Source organism: Barbus barbus, assembly GCF_936440315.1.
Source record: "Barbus barbus genome assembly, chromosome: 35".
NCBI lineage: Eukaryota > Metazoa > Chordata > Actinopteri > Cypriniformes > Cyprinidae > Barbus > Barbus barbus.
The window spans coordinates 4,727,737-4,746,936 of NC_136763.1; positions in this window are offsets into that span (position 1 = coordinate 4,727,737).

Sequence of the window (19,200 nt, forward strand, 5' to 3'; positions counted from 1 at the left end):
GCAATATCTGATTCAGGTATAGACCTCCAACCTCCAATCTGGAGTCACTATTTGCTTTGCTGACATTGATTCAACTTAATCCATAAAAAAAATCTCAATTTCTCACTACAGAACACTGCTTTTCTGCTAGTATCACTCAGCTAAAATGGCATCAACACATTTTGCATAACTGATTTCTGATTTCTTGCTGAAATGCACAAACTTTTTAGCCATGGAAAAATATATTTTTACATATTATGCTAATTTGCAGTATATTTACTTCATGCATATAGCTGATTTTCTCAAATGTAAACAATCCGTTAACCAATATGTTTGATTGTACAAATACAGTATGGCTTATACAGAAAATTGGTAACAAAAAAAAAAACAGTTTCATTAAATCATTAAAACCCCCAAAATCATGGTTTCATGACATTCCTAAGTGACGGACTACCTGTTAATTATTATCACGAATATTTATTGAATATTTTGCATAATTGAAATCAACTCAATAGCCTATTTTTTGCAATAACAACCAGCTGACAATTATAAACCAAATAAACATAAATATTGATTTGAGTTATTGGTAATGTTAATGGATTAGCATGCATTGCATACAATATTAATTTGTTCAGAATCTATTAGTTAATAAAAATACAATCATTCAATGTTTATTTGTGTTAGCTTACAGTGCGTTAACTATTTTTTATAGAACTTTTGATTTGAAAATGTATAGCTTTTAAAAAATTAACGTTAATAATTAATAAATGATGTAGAAGTTCATGATACCTAATGTAATTAACTAATGTTAATAAATGGAACCTTAAAGGGGTCATCAGATGCTAAATTCCCTTTACAAGTTGTTTGAACATAAATGTGTGTTGCAAGAGTGTGTACACATCCATCCTATTTTGATAAAAATCCACCCAGTGTATTTTTTATTTTTTTTAAATCCCTACTTTAAAATCTCCTTTCTCAAATCAGGTTGTTCTGAGATTCCTGTCAGAATGATGTAGTTCTGCACAGGCCCCTCCCACGAGAGTTGATTGACAAGGGTGTCTTACCTTAGACCCGCCCTGAGTGAACTGAGAGCTGTCCGCCTCCGGTGCAGGGGAAGACAAGAATGTCTTCGATTAGCGACTGAGGTGTTTTGTTGTTGAATGTAATAATGAATATAGCAGTCATCATTTACTCCCGACATCTGAGCCGCTGAAGATGTAGAGGATAAACGTTACTTTCATTTTTGAAGGGAATGCGCCAATCCCAATCTGCCTAAATGCGTCTATGTTTGCGCAAATCATTCTTGATCCAGCTTCATCTAGAAGTGAGTATAAGTGTTTTTTATGAATCTTTGAAAATCGTCTTTCCTAATAATGTGCTTGTTAGCCAGTTTTGCGGCTGAAGTTTACAGTCTGCTCATCACCCCATGGAAGAGAGGGGCGGGGTCAGCAGAGCTCATTAGCATTTAAAGCAACATGGACTAGAATGGCTTGCTGAAAACAGAGCTGATCTTGACCAGATAAAAAGGGTGTTTTTTTACACTACCATTGAGAAATTTTAACCAAAGTATGTCATAGACGTTTCATTAAGACCCTAAAGAATCATATCAACTTGTGGAAAATGGGCATCCGATGACCCCTTTAATGTAAAGTAGGGGTGGGAATCTTTCGGCACTTCACGGTTAAATTCATATCAATTCTTGGGGTCACAAAACGATTCGCGACTTTTAATCACGATTCACATTTTTTCATCCAATAATTTTGTACACACTGGACATTAAACGCACCAGAATTTTGATACAAAAACACACCAGTCTATAGCACAGGTATAGTCCTTACTCAAGAAATCAGTGTTTCCTATTAACTTCCTAATAAATCAAAAATATTTTAAACTTCTCATTATGGATCAACCCTAACCCTAACCCTAAACCTACATTTCACTGCTGGTTATACTCTGTATAATTGTGTATGTGACAAATAAAACTCTTGAATCTTGAAAGGGATGTGTCCAAATACGAATACCGTGTTCAGAAAGGACGTGTACAACGGAACCTCTAAAGGGAATAAATACAAGATGGGAGGAAAACAATTTCAATGCTTTCTCTCGCAATTATATCACTGGGTAATTATACTGTAGGCCTATATAAATTGGGCACGAGGAAGCCTTTATTAATAAGGCGCTGAAATCGCTTTTGAATGCATGCTCGCTTTTTACTTTTACTTTCGAGATTTGTGATCACACGTACTCTATGTATACTACAGAGCAACAGTACTTACTACACATTTTACAAGATTAGATGTTTGTCAGTGGTGCTCAGGATCTGCAAATCATTCGCCATCGTCCTATCAGTCATCTCTCCTTACTCTGTTTACGTGATGTGAAATTGTATGTACTGTAATGTAACAGGCAACCCGCAAGCAAGCAGCTAGCCATGTCCCTTTAGTGGCTTCGTATAACACGTTCGTTTTCCATGCCTTTCCGAATACGGATTCACTATCCGGGCACATCCCTACTTCCCATAATAACAAAAGATCAATAAGTAATATAATATTTTTCCAAACAGTTGCCCTCGCTGAAAATGGGGCAGGATGTCTTAGTTTTTTCTCCTCCATTGTTGTAACTTTTTTTGTTCCGACAACATCAAGTTATTATTATTATTATTATATTAATTAGAAAATCGATTTTTGACATTTGTGATTCGCTAGAAGACTGAATCGCATATCTTATGTGAATCGATTTACCCCCCCCCCCCCCCCCCCCCTTATTGTAAAGTATTACCAAATTATTTCACAATGCAAAAAGAAAGTGCATGAGTCACATGAGAGGTATGAAACTTAAAAATCTGTTGCCAGAACAACAGTCATTATATAAAAATATCTGACCAAAGAATGCTGCGATTGACCGATCAATGTCAAGTATTACATAGGGTCATGTAAGTAGAATTATACAGTTCTTCTAAACAGAACTAGAATGATTTGTTTTACAATAAACATTTTAACTTGTAAAAATGTTTGTCAAATGTCATTAATAAAAGTTTAAAGTAAAGCAGTGCTACCACAAATCGGTCTAGCTCCATCTCTGGCTTTGCAGCTGGGTGGGAGAAACTGACAGAAGATGAGAGGAAGAGGGAAGGAGAGACACTGGGGGGATTCGGAGCCAAAGCGAGGGTCTGCGTTTTGCCTGCCAATGTCTTTCCTGCTCAGGCTGAGAACACAGGAAAGATGTTGTGCTGGGTCACAGCTAGCGCTGTTCAGACCCTCCTGTGAGCAAGATGCCTACGTGCAAGAGGGCCAAGACATTTGGATGAGTCTATGAGCCTCTGTTTATAACTTATATGTTTAGATCTTATATGTTGTTCAAATGCTATTACTACTCAGTTATGGAACAGATCACCAAAAAATTTAAATTTGCTGAAAATGTACTCATCCTCACACCATCCATGATGTAGATAAGTTTCTTCGTTGAAACAGAATTGGAGAAATGTAGCATTACATCACTTGTTCACTTATAGATGGAATGGGTGCCTTCAGAATGAGAGTCCAAACAACTGATAAAAACAGAACAGTAATCCACACGACTACAGGCAACACCTTGTGAAAAGCGGTGTTTGCAATAAACAAACTCATCATTAAGATGTTTTTAACGTTAATAGTTAAAAACAGCTGTTTGGACTTTCATTCTGACGGCACCCATTCACTGCAGAGGATCCATTGGTGAGCAAGCGATATGATGCTCAATTTCTCAACAGCAAACAAACTCATCTACATCTTAGATAGCCTGAAGATGAGTAAATTTTGATTTGTGCTTGAACTATTCCATAATGATTTGAATAAACATCTAGCTTAAAGTATTAAACATCTGTGCTGCAGACATCGTGATTTCTCAAATCATGCCGTTTTAAGATTTGGTTTGCTGTTCATTTTTAGCAATCAGACTTCAATGATCTTTGCCTGGCAGACAATAAACCTTCCCAAAGATATTATAAAAATGTCATGTTGCTTGGCAACAAGGAAAAAATAGCTGAGCATGTAGCCTTCAACTTTAAACCAGATGGTAATGTCTGCAATGTGCAATAAGTGGCGCTAGTCAAACAGTTATTTAGCAAAATGAGGTACAACTACTAGTAAATGTCACATAAGGTAATTAATATACATGAGTCAAGATGGTAATTGTTATAAAATAAGGACTATGTGTGCAGAAAGCATGTTTTTCCAGATACAGTATCAGTTAAAAGCCTTTAAAAAAATTATTTTATGCAGCAAGGATGCATTTAATTAATCAAAACCAACAGTAAAGACTTTTACATTATTAAAAAATGATAAATGCTGATTTTAACATTAATGAAAAAAGCCATTCTTGAGCAGCAAATCATCATATTAGAATGATTTCCAAAGGATCATGTGACACTGAAGACTGGACCAATGATGCTGAACATTCAGCTTTGCATCACAGGAATAAATTACATTTTAAAATATAGTAAAACAGAAAACAATTATTTTAACAACATTTTCATCAAATAAATGCAGCCTTGGTGAACATAAGAGACTTCCTTCATAAATCTTACCAACCTCAAACGTTTAAATGGTTGCGTACTTTCATTTAAAACTGTGTATTGTGACAAAGAAAAAAAAATTGCAAACAACATTATTACATAATACACTATCTTCCAGGCCAAAGCTCTAACAAGGAACAGTACTTTTTGCTGTGTTTATGGCTCCTTCCTCTATACATGCCTATTTTAAGGCCAAGAACATCTATTGTGCCTCTGCTGCGTGGAAAAGAGACTAGAACATTTTAAGGATGGGTGACTAAATCATATGGATTGATTTTATACTTTCAAATACATTCCTTTATGCATTTAGCACCTAGAATATCCAGATAGTGTTTAGATTAACAGAGGCACACAAAATGATTTCATTTCTTCAGCAATGTGCTTTTAGACGCACTAGCGTTAGCGTTTTACCTTCTTAAGCACTTCAGTTACTAATCCTCAGGAGGAGACGAGAGCAGCCCGGCATCTGAGCTTTACAGCTGTTCGCCAGACATGGAGAAACACCCACACAAATGATGCTCCCTAAAAACTCAGACGTGCCACAAGAACAATCGCATGATTAAAGCTTATAACTACATTTCAACATTAAAGCTGCTTTAGCGTTTACTGCATTTTGAAGTAGTTTAATGGTGGTTTGATATATAAATACACATTTGAATGAATGAATGATGCATTTTCATAGCGCTTTATTGTGCATTGCTGTACACCCAAAGCGCTTTTACAATCATGTGGGGGGGTCTCTCCTCTACCACCACCATATTTCTACACTATTAATGCTTTAATGAGCAATCATTGAAGTTAAACATCACTTGCATGATTCCTGAGTTCACAGCAAAAACAAAAACACTGAAAAAATGTTAGAAAACCACAGATGTTCCCAAATCTGTACATACGCTGGTTCATTATGATTTCTGGTTCTGCCTGGCTTTAGTTCAACAAAGAAAAAAATAAAGATAAAAATAAAACAGCCATTTTGTTCCATTTCAACTGCTGAACATAAACAACGCATATATGACAGGCATTCTCAGAGAGAGAGAGAGAGAGAGAGAGAGAGATAATGTGATAGAACTGTAAACCATACGTCTCACAGCTCATAAGCAAGAATATTTCATTTCTCTTCGAGTGCAGCTCTTTGTTTCCTAAGAAATTGTCAATGGAACATCATTAAAGCACGATCAAAATAACATACGATAAGTGATATTTTGTGGAAGAAACACTGTGTGCTTCTGTGAGAAGGAGCTGAGGAGAACAGAGAAAGAAGAAGTGATCACACATCGACGTATAGTGCTGGACTGAAACGTCTCTCATCAACACCGCCACAACATGGAGTCTCTTTTTCTTCATAAAGCTACTGTAGTTTCCCTGGCACAACAAATCTCCAAAACAAATGTCCAGATATATATGTGTATATAATTATATCCTCTGACATAAATGAGACAAAAACTCAGGGAGATTTTTGCACCAATATCTTGAATTTTAGACCATAACTGCATTAATGGAGTTGTTGTCCTACATCATATTTGTCAACAGTCAAGTTTATGTAAGATGATGAACAGGTTTGGGGGCGGGGCCAGTGCATTAACTTTGTTAAAATATTTTAATTGCATTATTTTTCATAACTAATTAATTGACAAAACTGACAGACCTAATATATATATATATATATATATATATATATATATATATATAATGTTTGAAAGTCATGCAAATATATCCATTTTGCTGTCAGGAGTGGGCTTACGTGAGTGGACGAACGCTGTGGCACGCTAAACAGACGGAGTGCAATAATTCTGAGTCATATGCATTTTATGATAGCAGTAACTATAAACGGACTACTGTAATGGGTAAATAAAATGTAAGCTAATACAGTCCTATTACTAAGCTCAGATGAGTTAATGTGTGTTTCTTATAGCAGTTAAAATGTAGTTTTAATTTAGTGATTTTAACCTTTAGTTCAGTGATTGTCAATGCTTTAAAGAGCAATGTTAGATTGTAATGTTCAAATGCTATCTGTTCTAACTATACTGAGCAAAATTCTAAACGCAACACTTTTGTTTTTGCCCCCATTTTTCATGAGCTGAACTCAAAGATCTAAGACTTTTTCTATGTACACAAAAGGCCTATTTCTATAATATTGTTCACAAATAACTGCACATTTTAGAGTGGCCTTTTATTGTGGCCAGCCTAAGGCACACCTGTGCAATAATCATGTTGTCTAATCAGCATGTTGATATGCCACACCTGTGAGATGGATGGATTATCTCAGCAAAGGAGAAGCGCTCACTAACACAGATTTAGACAGATTTATGAATAATATTTGAGAGAAATAGGCCTTTGGTGTACATAGAAAAAGTCTTAGATCTTTGAGTTCATGAAAAATGGGGGCAAAATCAAAAGTGTTGCGTTTAGAATTTTGTTCAGTGTATAAAGGTGCAGCTGTTATAAAACCAGATAGAATCGAATCGCATTGTGTTGAATCAAATCGCACTGCATCATAAAAAGGGGTGAATTTTATCACATCGCATTGGTACCTGCTTCATATGTATCTTCAATGTTTCGTATCGTTGGCTATGCATCGAGATGCGTATCACATTGGCCTCAGTAAAGGAGATGCACATACCTAGTACACATCCAGCCTATAAGAATAAAAATCCACTCAGTGCTTTTTTTTTAAATCCCTATTTTAAAATCCCCTTTCTCAAATCTGTTCTGAGATTCCTGTCAGAATGACGTAGTTCTGTACAGGCCGCTCCCACGATAGTTGATTGACAAGACCGTCTTACCTTAGACCTGCCCTGAGTGAGCTGAGAGCTGTCCACCATTGAGTCGACTCCGGTGCAGGGGAAGACAAGATGTATAATGTCCGCCCATGGGCTGTCATTCGCGCTGTACGCAGTAAACCAAACCCAAAGTACTGCGCCATCTGACCAATCACAGCAGAGAGGGCTCACGGAAATGAGGGGTTTAGAGAGACTGATTCTTTGAACTGCTTTGCACGAGTTGTTTAGGAATAATTTAGAAATTAGGTAAAATTAAAGCTATTTTTTGAGAAATCTATAGTGTTTTTTGACCTTGGATGCATGTAAACCTGTTTTAGGAGACTCACAAAACAATATTAGCAACCTTAAAAATGGTATAATGGGGCACTTTAAAGCAACATGGACTAAGAAACGGCTTGATGAAAACAGAGCTGATTTTGACAGGGTAAAGAAGGTGTTTTTTACACTACCATTTAGAAATTTTAACCAAAGTATGCTATAGACTTTTCATTAAGACCCTAAAGAATCATATCAAATTGTGGAAAATGGGCATCGGATGACCCCTTTAAAATATCTTTAAAAGAACAGTTCACCCCAAAATGAAAATGTTGTCATCATTTAATCACTCTCATGTAGTTCCAAAGCTCTATACACTTCTTTCTTATGTTTAACACAATAAGAAGATATTTTAAAGAATTTCAAAGAGCCAACATAATTACCATAACTGTTGGTCCCCATTGACTTCCACAGTAGGGAAAGAAATATTATGAAAGTCAATGGCGACCAATAACTGTTTGATTACTAGCAGTAATCAAAATCTCTTATTTTGTGTTCAGCATAGAAAGAAAAGGATTTGGAACGACATGAGGATGAGTAAATGATGACAATTTTCATTTTGGGGTGAATTATCCCTTTCTGTCACGATGCAACAAAAGTAGCGACAGATCTTTTCTTCCATACTGTGATGTACCAAAGGATTATCAAAAAGAAACAAAAAGGAAAATGTAGCGCAGGTTGTTGCTTGGATGCATAAAGTCATTTTACCAGAAGATCAGTTAATGACAGTCTGATTAAAAATGACAAGGTCAAAAAAAATGTAATAATTAAACAGAATGTTCACAGTAAGATCAGCAACATGCAATAAGAAAACAGGAGGGGTGAATTTCCATTTCATACCGACTATAATGGTCTTAAAAATGAACTTAATTTTCTCTAATGAGAATCTAATTCCTTATCTACATAGTTTTTTCACACGGCCTATTCTAGACAGTTTTAGCAACATTCACCCACTAAAATTAAGATTTAGTTTGTTCGCATCCCTAAAGCAACAAGCAGCCAAACGTCCCGTCTCATCCTGATGCACTGTGATGCGGGACGGCCCGCACTAACCAGCCGTGTGTCTGCCTCCAAGTGTTTCATAAACTCCAACATACTGCAGCTTGAGAAACACTGCTGAGGAGCTTGATGGACGCTCTGGCGCCGCACTTGGCACGTGGCAGCCTTGAATTACCTGCCTGGCTACCCCGCGGCCTGCCATTTTGTGGCACTGTGTGGCAGCAGATGGTGCGGATCACTATGCGGGTCTATATATAAACCTGCAGCAGCACGTGCATGTAGTCTAATGGATTCACCTATTTATGGAGAAAACGCAATAAATGTAATTAGTATTGCGATGAATCATGCTCATGCCTAGAAAACAGATAAGATGAATGTAGTTTACAGAAAAATACTGTATTAACAAAATGCTGCTTTGTATTATCACATCATGGCATGCATTGTCTTACGTCATCTGTTTTTGGCAGGACTTGTTGTTCTCTTGCCATTACATCATCGCTTAGCTCTTTTTTTCTGAAACAAACTTGCAGACATGCACTTATCAAAGACTTTTCCTGGTGTTTGGAAACTTGAAAAGTCATATAACCATAAGACTTCAAATTTAATGTATAAGATATATGGACTACTTTTATTCTGCTTTTGTGTCTTTTTTGAAGCGCAAAAGCTCTAGTGTTGCACAGAAAAGAGCAGCCATATACATCAATCTTTGTTGCAAAAAATATTATATTATATTATATTATTCAAATGTTTGCATTCAGGGAATTTGAAGGTTAAATGTGTATATTTGTAATAAGTTTCAGAAGATCCCTCTGCAAAACATATGATTGTTATCTCATTGCCATAAAAAAAAAAATATATATATATATATATATATATATATATATATATATATATATATATATATAAATAAAATATAGTAATATAAAATTGTTTTATATATTACATTAATTTTAATGGAATGTTGCTATATACGTTTATTTAAAAAATATATACAATTTGTTAAATATAAAAAAAGCAGTCATAATCTTCAAAATGTCTTCCTTGAAACATAAAAGATGCTATATATTAAATATGGAAACACATGATCTAAACTACTGTAATAATAATAATAATAATAATAAATAATAATAATTATTATTATTATTTTTTTTAATTTTATTATGTTTGAATTAAGTGAATTTGGGGTAAAATATGCATATTTGACAATTTACGGAAGCTTCCTCTGCAAAACATTTGCTATATTAAAAAAAAATGTCCAGGTCAAATTTCATACTAAACTCAATATAATATAAAATTATATATATATATATATATATATATATATATATATATATATATATATATATATATATATATATATATAATTTTATATTATATTAGTTTAGTATTTTAGTATTTATGTGTGTATTATTTAAAAAATACACATTTAGAAAATTATATATTTATTATACAATTATATATAATGTATTATAAAAATATTCATAAAAACAAAATTATATATATATATATATATATATATATATATATATTCATTTATTTATTTTTAATGAATATTTTATTATAAAATTATTTATTAAAAAAAGAATATATATATGTATAAATGTAAATATATATATAAATGTATAATTATTATATATTTATTATAACTATCAGTAGTAGTTGAAGTAGTAAATATAGAGTAAAAGGAACAGCCATATTCTTAAATCTTTCTTCCTTAAAAATAAAAATAATGCTAATGATTAAAAAAGAAAAAGAAATAAAGAGAATGAGATTGACACCAGATTTTTGGCCGAACTCCCCTTTAACAGTGGCTGGAGGGCAGGGCATGTGAACATGTCACAATGAAGATGGCAGCCGTATGGTGGCCGGAGCTCCAGATGGAGTGTGTGCTACAAAGGAGAAGCATGTTCTTATCAAAGGCTAATGTGAAGTTTTAATCAAACACCATCCGGACACCAGACCAAACACTGAAAGTATGGAACGGACAGGTCAAATGCAGTTCAAACAGCCACCCAAAGGCTTCCTAAAATTGCCGGCAACTTCAAACGCACCAGCAAATCACTTTCTCCATGGCAGGATTCAGAGCCAATTTTAAGCTAATCACATTGGGAAACCCTGCAGCTCTGCTAACCATGACGAAGTTACAAAAATCACCAGAATTCGCTATGACACACAAAACAAGCTAGTGCTAGACATGCAAAGTTAGTGGAAAAATAACATGCTCAGTCACATTTTTGCCAAATGGCTTTAACAAAGAAGTAAATAAGATGATATACTGTAAAAGTCTTTTATTTTTGTTAATTTCAGTGCTGAAAAAAAAAAAAAAAAATTCATGCAAAGTTCAACTTGTTTGTTGGAAGCATGGGAAAACCACATGTTTAAAAGAAGCAGTCTTTATATAGGTCCCACGTTATCTCCTGGCCTGGTCAAGCATGTTTGTTAGCTGGATTTAGAGGGGTTTTCCAGCAACAGAACTGGTCAGGCTGGGAGACCAGAGTAAACCAGCTAAAATCAGCAGAACTGCTTATATATACTTGAAAATACAGTCATGCTTTAAAATATTTAATTGATTAGAAGTCATTATTGTTCAATTTTGTTACATTACTTCTTAAAAATAATTTATTGTTTGATTATGTTGATCAAATTTTAATATACTAAGTGAATATATATATTTTTTTAAATCCTTGTTTTATAATTTGCTGTACATAAGCAATATTTCAAAGACACAATACACTGTTTAATTTGTGAATTTCCTATTAAAATATAGAATTTGTGTATTTAAAATAAAAAATATGTAACTGATTAGAAATCATTATTATTTCATCATAATTTTTATATAATTTTATATATTTGATTTATGAGTCATTTATTTTCATAATTTTGCCGTACATGAGCATTATTAATATACTCTTCAATCTTTGTATTTACAACAAAATGCACTTAAAATAGTCATATTTTAAATTATGTAACTGTTCAGAAGTCACTATTGTTTAATTGTATTATTTTTCATATTTTGTTTAATCTATTAGATTTCTAATGTTTCTTTTATAATTTGCTGACCATAAGAAATATTTCAAAGACATTAATACACTGTTGAATATGTGAATTTACTATTAAAATATATAATTTGTGTTTTTACTAAAAAAAAAATATGTAACTGATGTAAAGTCATTATTGTTTATATTTTTATATCATTTGCTGTACATAAGCAATATTAATATATTCTTCAATGTGTGCATGTACGGTAAAATTCAGTTTAAAATACATTTTTCTTTTAATGATCTAACTGTTTAGAAGTCACTATTATTTAATTTTATTATTTTTTATACTTTTTAGTATAATCTATACGATTTATCATTTTTATTTAATAATTTGCAATATCTCAATATTAGTGATTTTAATCCCCATTTCTACAAGACCTCAGTTTTTCACTTCTCATAACTCATAATTGGGAACCAAGTATCAATGTGCGTAGAATAAAATGCTAATATGACTGTCTACTGCCCTTTAAAACATGAATGGCACTGTGGCAAAAATAGACCGCAAGTCACAGATCTGATGCAGAACATCTGTACTCTTACCAGCGATGACAGTTTGAGAACATCGAAAACGACATTAATTACAATCCTGACAGCCGAATCAGCAAGTGTGATCAATGTGACATTCAAAGTTTAGCCCTCTGTGAAAATCACACACCTCTAGCATCTCACATTAGAGGCCAAGCATGAAGTGTGTCGACGGTCGTGACAGGTTACCGCCCGCTGATCTTATTATGTTGTCTTCAGCTCTGGAACGACAGCAAGAGGACTTTGCTTATTCAGTCAGAAATGAATCATAATAAGACAGTCTTTGTTTCTCATTAACGGGTGATTCTTTAATATTTGACTATACTTCAAAACGTCTTCAAACTATGTTTCATCTGTGTTAAAAATTATCATAAGTGTAAAGTTAAAGACCATGGTTCATTTTTATTCTGTGTGGTATATAACCTTTTAACAGTCTTTTTTTTAATAATAAAAAAAAGCAATTAAAGAGGCACAAAACAAAACTATGTAATCTATCTTTTAAAACACAATGCATGTTGCTTCAATCCTATCTAAACTGTTTGCTGAAGGCTTGTTCACACCTGTCTATGAAAATAAGCTGAATTCTGTGGCTTTATTAAGGTTTCTCTTTGATACATAGTAATGAGTATTTCAACTGTACGTTTCAGTTATAAAAGAGAAACGTTTTGTTGTTGAATTGTGAATAAACATCACAGCAAATGAGTCTTTCTTTCCAGCTAAGCTGTCAGTGGGAAAGTTATAAAGTGGCTTATCTCTCCGAGTTCGGAGATTTTCTCTTATGTATTTTTTTTTATCTTATTGTCTTGTACATTTGCATAGAGTCGTTTTTCGCCAAGTCTGTCGAAGCACTTAAGGTTGCTTTTATGAGTAATATACATTGTTAGCTATTTTGTAAATCAATGGTCCACTAGGCTGATTGGATCAAATCAAGGGTGGACAAACTCCTCACCCACCCTCGCCCTCTTTTTTCGATCTGCTTCATCCTCTCTCTTTTTTTCCTTCTATTAGAGATGGTGAAAGATTGCCTTATCTCCCTCAAAGGCATGGAAAGCCGCCTTGCATGAAAGTGCCAGGATTCAAAATTCAAAGTAGTGATTAATGTGGTCGTCCTCCTCATAGACTGTGAAAATTAGCTCCCGGCTCTATTGAACGTGACACTGCACTCGGGAAGAATCCTCACAAACTGTAAATATGGCGTAGTCATGTGTGCTCGTCTGCGAGCTCCGTTCCCCTCATGGATTCAGCTGACACACCTGGGAATTTAATATTCAGTGCAGCTGAAGACTTTCAGGCAAAAGGTTCAAAATTAACACCTAAGAGCCAAATATGAGTAAAAGCCTATTTCTTTGTGCTCAGTGAGTTCATTTGGACAATTTATGAACAGGTTAAAAAAATAATCAGATTAATGTAAATTCCTTTATTTTTTTCCAAATCAATCTTTATTCAAAAATAATATTTAGATGAACGCTGGTATCCATTTGTTTTATATGCATGTATATATTTATATCATGACAACTCTTGGAAGATTTTAGCATGGTAATGTTACATGACAATGTTAATGTATTTGTTGGAATAGATCTGCTGGGATGCTGCTGCTGTTGGTTATAGCTGTAGTTGTAGATTATTGCTGCTGCTGCTATAAATAAGTACAGGAACTTACTGCCAAAGCGTATGGCGATACGGTGCTGTGAGTATTTAAGACATACTGCTGCTGCACAAATAGCAGATAAAATAACTCGTAGCATATCTATACAGGTGGAGCTGGGGAAGGTGGAGGGTTTCAGAGGAACTCTGGAAGCGCGCTGCAAAATGCTCAAGTGGATGCTGACCAGACATTTAAGTTCAAGTTCATTTTATTTGTATAGCACATTTACAACAGCCACCAGGCTGACCAAAGTGCTTTACAGATTATACCACATTCACAGAAAACAGACCCGACAAAAATTCAATACAACCCCTTTAAAAATGAAAAATGCCCATATCACAGTAGTCAATACACTAAGGAAAACAAATACATTTTTAGCAGGGACTTAAAATCAGACAGCGAAGGGGCCATTCTAATCTCTAGAGTCAGGGCATTCCAAAGCCGAGGCCCTGCCACTGCAAATGCACGCTCACCTCTACGCTTAAGCCTAACGTGAGGGACTACCAACAAAGCCTGGTCACAGGATCGTAGGCTTCTGGACTGAGTGTAGAGATGAAGAAGTTCAGAGATGTAGACAGGGGCTATGTTGTGTAGAGATTTATATACAAATAGGAGAATTTTTTAGTCTATTCTCTGACAAACCGGCAAAGAGTGTAAGGATTTAAGAACTGGGGTGATGTGTTCATGTTTACGACACAGAAGTCTGGCCGCAGCATTTTGAACAAGCTGAAGAAGTGCAATTTGACACTTAGATATACCGCAGTATAAAGAATTGCAGTAATATAGACGAGACGTAACAAAAGCGTGAACAGCCAGTTTTCTAGAGTTTTAGAAGTGAGAAAATATTTAATTTTAGACAGTAAGCGAAGCTGATAAAAACTGGATCCGATAACAGAAGAGATATGTTTATCAAATTTTAAATGCTGGTCAACAAGAACTCCTAGGTCCCGAACCAGTGAGGATCTAAAAATGGATAAACTTTCTAACTCAGGGCTTATACACAGAGTTCTCATTGGGACAATTACCTCGGTCTTGTCTTCATTTAGGAAGAGGAAATTTTGGGCTAGCCATGATTTAACCTCCTCTAGACATTGCAGAAGAGAAGTAATCGCAGTGGAATTGTTTCTTTTGATTGGTAAATAGATCTGAGTATCATCCGCGTAGAAATGAAAAGACACACCATGTTTACGCAGAATAGAGCCCAGAGGTAGCATGTAGAGAGAGAATAGAGAGGGAGCTAAAATAGAGCCTTGTGGAAGGCCACAGGTCAGAGGTGCAGGGGAAGAGGTAAAATTACCCAGCTTCACTAAAAACTTTGTCAGACAGGTATGACTGAAACCATTTCAGGACGTTAGCTTTTAGACCTACCCAAGTCTCCAATCTAGTTAATAGTGAGGAGTGGTCTACGGTACCAAAAGCGGCCAATAAATCTAGAAGATTAAGAACCACAGAGTCTCCGGAATCAGTAGAGAGGTAAATATCATTTAACGCTCTCAACAGGGCGGACTCAAAAGCAGACTTAAAACCAGATTGAAAAACCTCATAAATACAATTACTTGACAGAAAACATTGAAGTTGATTCAGCACAATTTTCTCCAAAACTTTTGAAATGAAATGTAAGACAGAAATTGGCCGAAACTTTTTAGGACAGAGGAATCCAGTGAAGCAGAGGAGTGACCGTAGTGACTTTAAGACTGGCAGGAACAGAGCCTGTTTGGAGACACTTATTGATAAGAGACACCAATTGATAATTAATTTAAAAAATCTCAGGTGAATGATATCGCTAGAACAAAATGAAGGTTTAAGCTTGCCAATCACCTCCTTCAATTCCTGGAGATTGATAGGTTCAAAAGCATCGAAAACGGCAGAGGCAGATGACATGATTGGAGAGACAGTTAAAGTAGGGCAGACGCTAAGTTAAGTCTTAAGTTAGTAATTTTGTCACTGAAATATCTCAAGAAGCTTTCACAGAGAGCAACAGGCAAAGTGTTAACGGAAGGATTAGTAACAGATTGAATAATTGAAAACAAAACCTTAGGTTTAGAGTGATTAGTTTCAATTAAGTCAGATAATGGTTGATCCAAATGCTGTGAGCAGCATTCAGCGAAACACAAGTGGAAATTTGTAGTAGAACCGAGACAGAATTACAGGTGTAGTAGAAAAATGAGAGAGATCTGGAAGAGTCAGTGAAAATAATATGGGCTTATGGTCAGAGATCATAAAATCTGAGAGCACAATATCATTCACATCAAGCCCATATGACAGTACAAGATCCAACGTATGGCCCTGAATATGAGTAGAGTCACTGATCCACTGAGATAGATTAAAAGCGTCAATAAGATTAAGAAAGTCATGTGATCGGGGGTTTGACGGACAGCAGACATGGATATTAAAATCGCCCACCAATAGACAGCGATCGTAATTAATGGCAATATTGCCGTCCAGTTCAGTGAAATGCTGTATAAAGTCCTTAGAAGAGTGCGGTGGATGGTAGATCACCCCTAAACATACAGGACCATTCCAGTCTAACTGAAGAAACTAAGCTTCAAAAAAAGCCGTTACAGGGACCAATCGACAGTGTGCAGAGACAGTTCTTTAAAATTGTTACTATCCCACCCCTGCACGAGGAGAGTTAAAAAATGTACAGTCAGAAGGGTTCAGATCAGCAAAAGGAGTTAGATCACCAACCTTTCCAATCCAGGATTCCGTGATGAACATAAAATCCAAGTTGTGAGATGAGTAAAAGTAAATGCTTTAAATATAAAGCAGCAAGCTCATTGGCTGTGTATGATACAAGAACCAATCAACTTGAGTGTTTAACGCTATGAATATCATCAGTTACGTTAAAAACCCATCAGCCTGTGCCATCTAGAGTTTTATGAAAGAACTAGGCATGTATATATACACACACGCACACAAATTTTATAAATTTAATTTAAAAAAAAAGTTATATATACACAGTATATATAATTAAAATAGTTTGCAATTTAAAACTAATATAAGCTCTATTATATATTAGTGCTGGGCAACAATTTATCGTGATTAATCGCGTCCAAAATAAACGCTTTTGTTTATATAACGTGTGTGTGTACTGTGTATATTTATTATGTATATAAAAAGACACACACATACAGTATTAATTTTGCAAATATTTACATATATTTATATTCCTATAATTTACATAATATATAAAATATTTAATATACACTGAACAAAATTACAAACGCAACACTTATGTTTTTGCCCCCATTTTTTCATGAGCTGAACTCAAAGATCTAAGACTTTTTCTATGTACACAAAAGGCCTATTTCTCTCAAATATTATTCACAAATCTGTCTAAATCTGTGTTAGTGAGCACTTCTCCTTTGCCGAGATAATCCATCCACCTCACAGGTGTGGCATATCAACATGCTGATTAGACAGCATGATTATTGCACAGGTGTGCCTTAGGCTGGCCACAATAAAAGGCCACTCTAAAATGTGCAGTTTTACTGTATTGGGGGTTCCGGGGGGGTCCGAAAACCAGTCAATATCTGGTGTGACCACCATTTTCCTCATGCAGTGCAACACATCTCCTTCGCATAGAGTTGATCAGGTTGTCCACTCCTCTTCAATGGCTGTGCGAAGTTGCTGGATATTGGCAGGAACTGGAACACGCTGTCGTATACGCCGAACCAGAGCACCCCAAACATGCTCAATGGGTGACATGTCTGGTGAGTATGCTGGCCATGCAAGAACTGGGATGTTTTCAGCTTCCAGGAATTGTGTACCGATCCTTGCAATATGGGGCCGTGCATTATCATGCTGCAACATGAGGTGATGGTCGTGGATGAATTGGATGAATGGCATAACCAGGATACTATAGGACAATACTTTAACTTTTTTAGTGCTGTCAAACGATTAATCGCAATTTAATCACATCCAAAATGAAAGTTTTTGTTTACATAATATATGTGTGTGCTGTGTATATTTATTATGTATATATACACACATACAGTATATATTTTGAAAATATTTACATGTATTTACATATATATATATATATATATACATATATATATATATATATATAATTTATATTATATAAAAATACATTTACTATATAAACATATCATATTGTTCTTAAATATATACTTGCACGTGTGTATTTATATATACATGATAAATATGCACAATACACACACATATATAATGTGAACAAAAACTTTTATTTTGGATGCGATTAATTGTTTAACAGCACTACTTATTATAATAATTATACACACACACACAGTTCCCCTTGTATTTATTGCATTTTATATATTTATATCATTTAGGGTGACCTGCTCAGTTAGGCACTAATGTGGAAGGCACAATACAATGCAATGGTGACAAAACTATATTTTGGGGCAAAAATATCATTTAGGATATTTACATAGTACTGGTGCTTCTCTTACCTTCTGCTGTTTTTTTTGTTTTTGGATTCAATCCCCAGTTGTCCACTTCCTCATATTCGTCATCATAAAGGTGAAACACCTTGAGAGAGAAGATGATTAGGGGTTAATTATCACTTTATCAGAGGCAGAGACATGAGGTCTTGCTATGAAGTATGACCACTAAATAGCTTCCTAATTATGATTAATCACTCTGAGATGACACACAGCTTTCATATTCAGTCATCCAGGTTAAGAAAGACAGTTTCAATTAGCTTTTTTAGGACAGAATCACACTTTTACTTTAACTAGTTATTCTGATTAAATTAACTTGGAAACTTTTGGTTCTTGGGAATAATGAAGAAACAGTGCTGCATGCTAAAGCCTCTCGCTAGTGAACAAACAATTAACTCTAAGGCCAGATATATACTCTCTTCAAATAAGCAAACTTGTGCTCTATGTAATTTTATGATCGTACTAAAAGCATAAAAAATTACCATAATATATTTGCAGAAATTTTGGAAACATGCTAAGCTCACGTGTTTGTTTCTGTGACAAACAATGCTACAGTTATTCGGTTTTAAAATGTGTGATCGCAGTCAAAATGTCTGTTTTTGTTTCGGTTTGTGTGACTCCGCCCACTGCCAGTTTATTCAATAGTGTTTTGACACCCTCGGTTACCAGTTATTGGAAAACAGTGTTTTGCAGCCATGGAAGAGATCAGAGATCACAGATTCTACCGGACCTAAAGCCTGGGCGACTATCTAAAAAACTCTATGACCAGAGACATTAAAATGCAAATAAATCGACTCATCAACTTACAACATAAGGCTCATCACCTTCCATTGTCTGCGCTCATTCCTGTTGCAAGTCCTCAATCTGGCAACCCATGTGAGCATTAAAAAAATGTCCGAACAAGAAAAATGTCAAAATTGCGATTTCATCTCGCAAT